Raw genomic sequence first — 10,964 nt, 5'->3', positions numbered from 1 at the left:
AGGCTTAAAAGTCCTTCACCAACGGCTTGTCAGGACAACACACATGAATGTCCCCCAGGTTCACCTCTCTCTGAACCTTGTAAGTTTGTTTAATCATTATGTATTGGTGGTAATAATAGTATTAGTTATAGTAGCAGAAGTAGGAGTGGGCTATTAATGCATATGGTCTAACTTTATTTGTACAATGTTCTAATGTGGTAGGACTATACATTTGACCAAATACAATGGTGTAACTAACATCATGGATGGATTCTATGCTTGAATTCAGCTGCAGGTGAAGGGACATCTAGGACATCTAGTACATCAGCAACCAGTGAAACACAGACCAGGGACACAGAGCCTGCAGCAGGTAAGTCTATTTAATCATCTTTATTTTACTTTACACTTAAAAGCTTAGAAAACAATGATTTATTTACATCTAATGCCAATTTCAAAGGTTTTAATAGTTGTTCACTCCATTAAAACACCACTGATGTTGTTAGAAAAGTATGATTTAGATGTATTTACTGCCTGTCATATTATGACTCAAAAGATCAGTGATGAATCTAAACATATGAACAAGAGAGAAAATCTGTCAGTGTATTGCCTATTGCCACAATGTATCTGTATTAAAAGATTAACATCAATTGTATGTATTTGACTTCAGGTGAAGGAGCAACAGACACAACCGGCCCTGCTTCTACACTACAGCCTGCAGACACCCTATCCCCCACAACAAGTTCTGATATCCATGAGTCCGTCAGGGGAGCACCTATTGATCCTGCTGACTGGCCAACACTGTCTGACACAGTGAGGACTGAATTAGTCAATATAGGACCATATCAAACCAATCCAGACTTCACCTTTCTCAAACGACAGGATGGACGAAGTTGCCATCACCAGTACTTTTACCGAAAGTTAGTGAATGGAGAAAAAATTAGGAGAAGCTGGTTGGTGTACTCAAAGAACAAAAATAGTCTTTACTGCTTCTGCTGCAAGCTCTTCTCAATGAAAAGCTTTACCCTGATCAGCAGTGGATCAAATGACTGGAAAAATTGCGGCCAAGTCCTAAAACCTCACAAGACTAATCCAGAACATTCGCAGCACATGTCATCCTGGAAGGAACTGGAGACCCGTCTCAAAAAAGGCCAGACAATTGATAAACTTGAAATGGCACTTCTTCAGGCTGAAAGGAGGAGATGGCGTGAGGTCCTGACTAGGTTGGTGGCCATCATTCAGTCATTGGCAGAGCGCAATGTTCCACTTAGGGGAGGGTCAGACAGGCTTTACCAGCCAAACAATGGGAACTTCCTCAAAGAGGTTGAGCTCTTGGCCAAGTTTGACCCATTCCTCAGACAACATGTTGCTGCGGCTGAAAGAGGAGGACTGCACACAACATACTTAGGGAAGACTATTCAGAACGACTTGATTGATTGTATTGGTGACAAAATTGTGCAGCATATGATTAGGGAAATAAAACAATCAAAATATTTCTCAGTCATTTTGGATTGTACTCCTGACGTGAGCCACCAAGAGCAACTGTCGGTTGTACTTCGAACCGTCATGATACAAGAAACACCAGCAGTAAAAGAGTACTTTATGGGGTTCATTGAAGTGGAATCATCCACTGGAGAAAGCCTCTCAACCCTCCTTCTGAGAGAGCTGGAGGTGTTTAACATTCCCTTTGAGGATTGTTGGGGACAATCAAATGACAATGGTGCAAATATGAAGGGAAAGTCAAAGGGAGTCCAAGCCAGACTCCTGAGAGTAAACCCTCGGGCTTTATTTGTTCCATGTGGAGCCCAAACTCTAAATTTGGTGGTAGTGTGGCACTGAGTGATTGCAGAGACATCAAAAATGTCAAAACAGCTAAGGACTTTACAACAGGTTAAAATGACTCAATTGATATTTTCTGTGTGATTTCATTAATTATCTAGCTGGTCTGGTTACATTTTACATGGTTGGAGTACCTGGTCAGCAGGAGGCGCTGTGTGCATTAGGTATCAATAGCTGACGCCATTCACTAGTAGAGTGAGACGTCAGACGGTAGGAGTAATGCAGAGCAACATAGACGCTGAGGACTGATCTCATGTGTTTCTGTTACTGTTCCTACAGGAATAAAATTCAATGTGCTACACAAAGGATCGGCCACAGCGTCATTCTTAAAAGTGTAACAGTAGCAGATGCATCAAAAAGCTCAACCGAGGCCAAAAATGATTACTTCTCTGCTTCCACACAAAGATGGGCCATCTTGAAGCAGCACGTTAAGACGAGTCTGAAATCCTGGTCCGACACCAAATGGGAAAGCCGGATAAACAGTGTCCAGGCTATAAGATTTCAGACAGCCGAAGTCAGAGAGGCTCTGCTAGAGGTGAGGAATACAGCCACAGATGCAGTTATTGGAACTGAGGCACAGTACTTCATTTTTCAATTTGTTCATTGTTTATATTTGTTTTTCTTTCAGATTATTAGTTTGATGAAGGTCTGTGCTTTCTAATTTATCTTTTAAATGTTCATTTCATTTATTTGGCAGGGACAGTGCAGAATGTATAAATGAGGCACATTAAAGCCACATGGCTAATTCAGTTGTTGGAGTTTGTAAAAAACCGATTTGTGTTGATGTTCCAAAGTTACTGGAAATAAAAATGTTCTGAGACCATTCTATTGCCTGTGGTTAATGTTAATCATTTTAATTTGAGTTATTTTCTAACCTTGCCACACATACAACATTTGTTAAGAAACCATTTTGTATGTCATTTAGAAAAAAGTCAAAGTATGTCCTAAAAACTTGGAGCTTGGATCTCTGACGCACGACACACACAGCGTCACAGTCCCGTGGGTTCTAAAGGATAAAGACGGCGTAAGTGAAATCACGAATACCAGCATCAGGGAACAGCATTCGGAAAATGACGTCACGTTGACGTCATAATACCTACTGAGCCGAGGTTACAAGAGTAATCCCTCTCCGTCCTATTTCTGAGAACCTCCTTCGAGGTAACAGCGGTTAACCCTGTGGGCGGAACTGCGTGGCCGTCAGAGCTATCTGCGGGATCTCCAGTGCCGGCGCTGTCCGAGCCCGACCCTGTCAGAGGGAGCACGGTCCGTAGAGAGGAGGGTGGCAGCAGCCCCGCCCGAAAGGACCCGGCCCACAGGAAAGGCAAGGTAAGGTAAGGTAAGACAGGCAAGGCAAGGTACAATCACCTATGACATATTGTAGAATCTTGGCCCCAAGATTCTGCATTTGACCCCTCCTAGTGTTAGTGGCAGTGGGCAGTTGCCCGGGGAGCAGTGTAGTGGTCGGTGCCCCGCTCAGGAGCACCTCGGCAGTCTGTCAGCAAAGTCCTTACGGACAGGGCTGCTTCCGCCCTCCTCTCTACAAGCCCTGCTCTCTCTGAATAAGTAAGAGGTCTCTGAGAAAATCAGATAGCACCATTTGTATTAACGGTGCACAACTTGTACAAACATGCTCTGAAGGAATCAGACAGCACCGGCCCTCGAGATCCTGCACATAGCTCTGACAGCCACGCGGTTCCGCCCACAGAGTTAACCGCTGTCACCTCGAAGGTAATCCGAGGCAGTCAGAGTGTTGTCAGGTTCTCAGAATATAGGTCGGAGACCAGTTGCCATTGCAAACTCGGCTAAGTAGCTATTATGACGTCAACGTGACCTCATGTTCCGAATGCTGTTCCCTGATGCTGGTATTCGTGATGTCACTTATGACATCCTTAACCTTTAGAACCCACGTGACTGTGAGGTTATGTTCGTCAGAGCTCCAAGCTCCAAGTTTTTAGGACGTACAGATCGTGCGCACTATAAGCAGACGTGGCAAACCTGGTCCTCCCCCTTTCCACCTCTCTTGTGGTGGCGGAATCCTGGCGTGGCAACTTTCATGTCAAACTCTCTACCGGACAGCGGACGTCCGGTCATTTGGAAGAGGCATTTGCTGCACCGGAGGCTCCTTGGTTGCAGTAGCGTAACTGTTGCGGGTTTTGGCCATGGGACTTGCGGCTCTCTCTCCCTCCCTTGCCCGCAGTTCCCGGCCTGGCAGCACGAGGTGGGGTAAACATTCTGTCCACCCTCTGCCTATCACACCCTTTCCGCCTGCTATTTTAGCTGAGTGAGAATTGGATCTGTGAGCTTCGCTGTTGTGATTGACAGGCCAAGACGAGGCAGTCTGGGCTTCACTCAGTGGACCGCAGTGTAGAATTTTACACTGTAGCAATGTTAGCAAGCAAAAGTGTCCATTATGTTACTGTTTCAACACTTCTTTGTTGCATGGTCAAATGCTAAGTCTGACTTCAGCACCATGGACAGCAGCAAATAGAGACGAGTCTAACTGATGTCCTCCAACTGACCTCAGGTCAGCAAGTCCAACCCAGGATAAGGAGCATCAGGTTGATCATGGGCCTGTATTAAAGACATTATACCTGACTGGAACCTGTTGATTGATTACTGTGCATGGGTTCTCAACAGAGAAGTGGAAGCACTCAGAGGTTGAGTAAAAGTAAAAGTACCAGAGTGTAGGCATACTCTGTTACAGTAAAAGTCCTGCCATCAAATGTTCCTCAAGTAAAATTAGAAAGGTATTGGCATCAGAATGTACTTAAAGTACCAGAAGTAAAAGTAGTCATTGTGCAGAATGGTCCATTTCAGAATAATATATCTGATATGTTTTGATTATAAGTATTGATCATTAAAGTGTTCTCAAAGCTAAAGGGTTAGATTTTGAGTTGACTCCAAGTGTAACCAACGTCTGATTTAAGTTTTGATTATATTTCACATCATTAATCCACATCTGTAAATAAAGTAACTAAAGGGATTAAATACATGTAGTGCAGTAGAAGAACACCATTTGACTCTGAATTGAAGTAATGATTAGCAAAAAATAGAAATACTCGAGTACAGTACCAGTCCTTCAAAATGAAGAACAGTACTTGGGTAAGTGTATTTTGCACCATGTGTAGGAGCCATTTCCTTAGTTGAAATTGATTTATCATTTTAAGATTAGATTCAAAACATGAGACAGTGTGGTGTTTATTATTTATTTAAATTGCGTGTGTTACTCCTGCAGGTCGGGCTCGCAGCATGAAAGGAGAGCTGCTGCCGCCTAACTGTGTGGCTGACCAAAGCATACCGTTTTTACACCTTGCTTGTTGAGACACAGTAGCGTGGTTACTTATTCACCCTTTTTTTTTGCATAGGAATAAAGAAGAATATTTCATTTTTCAATCTCATCTGGACATTCCTTTTTTTATTTCTTCTCAACATCAAGCATCTATTCATCCGTCAGCCCAAGAGTGATTCACAAGCAAAGAAACAAGCACATTGATATCGTGGTCACTACATTAGTCTAAAAACTCGCTTTTGGATGGAAAACTGGAGGAAAAGTGAATGAAGGAGCAGCTGCATCCAAACAAAGGAACAATGGAGACGGTGCAAAGCAGGAAAACACCACAGCGGTATATACAGCTTCTTGTGGTGTCGGCAGGGCTGCCGCCACCACGGCCAGGCTTCCGCCACCACAAGAGAGGCGGAAAGGGGAGGACCAAGTTTGCCACATCTGCTTATATAGACAGTGCACACAATTAGTGTGCTGGCACGGTGCCAAGCAGCGGCACACAGCTAGAAGACCTCTGGTTACATATTGCACATACAACATTTGTTAAGAAACCATTTTGTATGTCATTAAGAACAAAGTCAAAGTATTTCCTAAAGAATTGGAGCTTTGGAGCTCTGACCGCACATAGCGTCACAATCACTTGGGTTCTAAAGGTTAAGGACGTCATAAGTGACATCACGAATACCAGCATCAGGGAACGGCATTCGGAAAATGACGTCACGTTGACGTCATAATAGCTACTTAGCCGAACATGCAAAGGCAACCGGTCTCCGCCCTATAATCTAAGAGCCTGACGACGCTCTGACTGCCTCCGATTACCTTCGAGGTGACAGCGGTTAGCCCTTTGGGCGGAACTGCGTGGCTGTCAGAGCTATGTGCAGGATCTCGCGGGCCGGTGCTGTCTGATTCCTTCAGAGCACGTTTGTACAAATGGTGCATCGTTTGTACAAATGGTGCTATCTGATTTTTCTCAGAGACCTCTGACTTATTCAGAGAGAGCACGGCTTGTGGAGAGGAGGGTGGCAGCGGCTCTGTCCGTAAGGACTTTGCGAACAGACTGCCGAGGTGCTCCTGAGCGGGGCACCGACTCCTGCACTGCTCCCCGGGCACAAAGATTCTGCAAATCTTGGCCCCAAGTTGCGGGGCTGCTGCGGCCCTCCTGTCTACGGACCGTGCTCCCTCTGACAGGGTCGGGTTCGGACAGCGCCGCTGTTACCTCGAAGGAGGCTCTCAGAAATAGGACGGAGAGGGATTACTCTTGCAACCTCGGATCAGTAGGTATTATGACGTCAACGTGACGTCATTTTCACGCTGTGTGCGTCGTGCGTCAGAGCTCCAAGCTCCAAGTTTTTAGGACATACTTTGACTTTTTTCTTAATGACATACAAAATGGTTTCTTAACAAATGTTGTATGTGCAATATGTAACCGGAGGTCTTCTACCTGTGTGCCGCTGCTTGGCACCGTGCCAGCGCACTAATTGTGTGCACTGTCTATATAAGCAGATGTGGCAAACTTGGTCCTCCCCTTTGGCCCTCCCGCCACGCCAACGTCGGGCAGCGGCGGCGACGGTTGTATGGTTGCGTTACAAGGCAATGGGCACACTCGGTCAAGTTAGAATATCAAGTCAGTGTGACACACGTCAATTCCAAAAAACATGAAAAGGTCCAAACTCTCTGGTGCAGAGGGACGAAAACGAAGGAAAGAGGAAGACAAGAAGAAAGCCCAGTATAGAGGTATGTCTTTTTTTTTATCTCAGACATTCTAAAGTTGAATGAAAATTGTGTTTTGTTTGATTTCCGTATAGCTATCACTGCGTTATGCTATGCTAGCCTAGAATAGCTTTCTAGCACTATTCTATTCCTAGTAAGCTTGCTTGGTAAATGGAGCTAGCTAGCCTGATCAACATACTAACAATGTTTGACAGATTACCAATATTTGGAAGCAGGTTCTCATGTCACTCACTTGGTGTCAGACCAGGATTTCAGACTCGTCTTAACGTCCTGCTTCAAGATGGCCCATCTTTGTGTGGAAGCAGAGAAGTAATCATTTTTGGCCTCGGTTGAGCTTTTTGATGCATCTGCTACTGTTACACTTTTAAGAATGACGCTGTGGCCGATCCTTTGTGTAGCACATTGAATTTTATCAACGTCTGATTTAAGTTTTGATTATATTTCACATCATTAATCCACATCTGTAAATAAAGTAACTAAAGGGATTAAATACATGTAGTGAAGTAGAAGAACACCATTTGACTCTGAATTGAAGTAATGATTAGCAAAAAATAGAAATACTCGAGTACAGTACCAGTCCTTCAAAATGAAGAACAGTACTTGGGTAAGTGTACTTTGCACCATGTGTAGGAGCCATTTCCTTAGTTGAAATTGATTTATCATTTTAAGATTAGATTCAAAACATGAGACAGTGTGGTGTTTATTATTTATTTAAATTGCGTGTGTTACTCCTGCAGGTCGGGCTCGCAGCATGAAAGGAGAGCTGCTGCCGCCTAACTGTGTGGCTGACCAAAGCATACCGTTTTTACACCTTGCTTGTTGAGACACAGTAGCGTGGTTACTTATTCACCCTTTTTTTTTTGCATAGGAATAAAGACGAATATTTCATTTTTCAATCTCAAGGTTTCAAGGTTTCAAGGTTTCAAGGTTTTATTTGTCATATGCACAGCAGATACAGCGTATATGTTGGCAATGAAAATCTTATGTCGCGTGCTCCTCCAACAACTCAACATACATGGTGCAAAAGATAAATAAAATAGTGAAAAAGAGAGAAGAATATTTACAATATTAACAATACAGATTTGAGGATGTGAAATATATACATATGTGGAATACATTGAAAGTATTTAAATACTTTACACTGTTGAATGAGGAGGTATGGACAGATGCATATATTATGTATAGCAGATGTATATGGCAGATATGTATAATATATAGATATGTGTACTATAAACAGATATGTATGGCAGATGTGTATAATATATATGTATGTGTGTACTATAAACAGATGCGAGTAGACACCCACACAGCTCAGGAGTTCAGTAGTCTTATAGCCTGTGGTATAAAACTGTCTCTGAGTCTGGTGGTCTTGGTCCGGATGCTGCGGTACCGTCTGCCAGACGGCAGCAGACAGAACAGATTGTTGCTGGGGTGATGGGGGTCCTTTAATATGAAACGTGCAGCCATTTCACTCAGAATAGAGTCGATGATGCCAAAAAACTGGACTGCAGTGATTAGATCTGTTTCTTCGGCTTGCAGCATCCGATTGGCTGGGTCCATCAGCCCCAATAGTTTGTGCATCACACCGGTGAGAAATGTGAAGCTCCGTTCTGTAATGGCCTTGTGAAGTCCAACAGATTCAATTTTCACATCAGCACTTGCTCCCATGGTTCCGATCTCTTTCAGGAAGTCCACCAGTGCAGTGTGTGACTTCAGCACCACAGACACCGTGTCAAGGTGTCCGGTCCATCGCTGCTCTAACAGCCTTTTAAGCTTCTCTCCTTTGTACTGTGCGGCTACAGTGGGCTTTTTCATAAATTTATAAAGGGAATTGCACACTTCAAAAAAATCCCCAACTGCACTCTCTGAGGAAATAGCATGCACGATCACCAAATGTAATTGGTGGTTGAAACAATGGATGTAAGGCACTTCTCTGTTTAACTTATTTTGAATAAGCTTCTGCATGCCTCCCTCTCATCCCGACATGACGCTGGCTCCGTCATAACACTGACTAAGAATTTTGTTTGCGTCAAGGCCAGCATTTGACAGTTCATCAAGCACAACATTAGTGAGTGACTGGGCATCACATTTATCCGTTGTCTGCATTGATAACAGCCTCTCTTGCATTTTGTAGTCCTTGTCCATATAACGCACAACTATAGATACATTTTCACTGCCTGTCGGGTCTTTAGTTCCATCCACCTTGAGTGTAAACCATGACTCCCCGACATCTTTAACAATTTGCTCTGTTACGATCGTGCTCATCAGTTCAATGATGTGATTTTGAATATCATGTGATGTGTAAGTTGCGTTTTTTGGAATTGTACTGAAAGCCTTTGCAAGCTCTTGGTTTTGCCTCAGCGTGTAACCGAACAGGGAGAGAAACATTCCGCTTCCCAGTTCATCTCTGCTATTGACTGAATCCACTTCACCCCTCAGTGGCAGTTCGTTTGAGACAAGAAATTCAATTATGTCAACAATTGCAGACACATACAGGCGGTTTCGCGCAAGCTGATGAGAGTTAACCATGGTTGAAATTTCACTGCCTGTGTTGCATCGCATTTCCTTCTCTTTCCAGCTACCATTGCATGCTTGATGCTCTTTGCTGTTACTGTGCCTGCTAAATCCCTTTGCCTTATCATTAGCATGCTTCCAATTAGTATATCCAGTTCTTGTGAAAACGGAGTCACTCCCTCCAAATTTCTAGCAGGGAAAACAAAAGGCTGCATCCAATTGCTGCGAATATTCAAGCCAGTCTCTCTCGTTGTACCAATTAGCTGAAAATGACCGTTTACAGTCATTATTATGCTGTTGCTTCTTTGGAAACTGCCTGAGATGAACCTGAGCTGGCTTGTCAACTCCGAGGTCCTCTGGTAGGCCTAAACCATGCTGTGAGTGCGACAGCGGGCTCTCCGGTCCCAGTGAACCCAGCTCACTCTCCTCACTGCGAGGCTGAACCCGCGGCTCCTCCCTCGGCAGGTGTTCCTCGTCCTCTCCGGTGCTCCTGCTGCTGCTGCTGCCAGGCGGCGATGCCGCCGACGGTGTGGTTGTTTCTGGCTTTTTCAGCCATTTGCGAATATCCATTCTGTCCATAGACAGAGATGTATAAAATATTCTGAATGTCCGCTTGAATTAAAATAACTGCTACGTTGCTTCGTTTGTTTTTGTTTTATGGCGGGAATCGGGATGACGCACTGACCGTCAGTAGGCTAACCGTCAATTTGACGTAGCCTAAACTGCGTAAATTGCAAAGCTGTTTTTTTATTTACCCATGCTGTTCATTTTGGTTTGTCAGTGGAGTTTTCTGTTGTTTTGAACACATCATAAACTGTTGTAATAAAACTAAAAACAATAAAAAATACATTAAAAAAATACTATTTTGATTGAGGGGGCGACGCCCCCTCACGCCCCCCCGTGACGCCGGGACTGCATATTGCACATACAACATTTGTTAAGAAACCATTTTGTATGTCATTAAGAACAAAGTCAAAGTAGGCCTATTTCCTAAAGAATTGGAGCTTTGGAGCTCTGACCGCACATAGCGTCACAATCACGTGGGTTCTAAAGGTTAAGGACGTCATAAGTGACATCACGAATACCAGCATCAGGGAACGGCATTCGGAAAATGACGTCACGTTGACGTCATAATAGCTGCTTAGCCGAACATGCAAAGGCAACCGGTCTCCGCCCTATAATCTAAGAGCCTGACGACGCTCTGACTGCCTCCGATTACCTTCGAGGTGACAGCGGTTAGCCCTGTGGGCGGAACTGCGTGGCTGTCAGAGCTATGTGCAGGATCTCGCGGGCCGGTGCTGTCTGATTCCTTCAGAGCACGTTTGTACAAATGGTGCACCGTTTGTACAAATGGTGCTATCTGATTTTTCTCAGAGACCTCTGACTTATTCAGAGAGAGCACGGCTTGTGGAGAGGAGGGTGGCAGCGGCTCTGTCCGTAAGGACTTTGCGAACAGACTGCCGAGGTGCTCCTGAGCGGGGCACCGACTCCTGCACTGCTCCCCGGGCACAAAGATTCTGCAAATCTTGGCCCCAAGTTGCGGGGCTGCTGCGGCCCCCCTGTCTACGGACCGTGCTCCCTCTGACAGGGTCGGGTTCGGACAGCGCCGCTGTTACCTCGA

Source organism: Eleginops maclovinus, chromosome 1 (assembly GCF_036324505.1).
Source record: "Eleginops maclovinus isolate JMC-PN-2008 ecotype Puerto Natales chromosome 1, JC_Emac_rtc_rv5, whole genome shotgun sequence".
Classification (NCBI taxonomy): Eukaryota; Metazoa; Chordata; class Actinopteri; order Perciformes; family Eleginopidae; genus Eleginops; species Eleginops maclovinus.
This window is presented reverse-complemented; position numbering follows the sequence as displayed.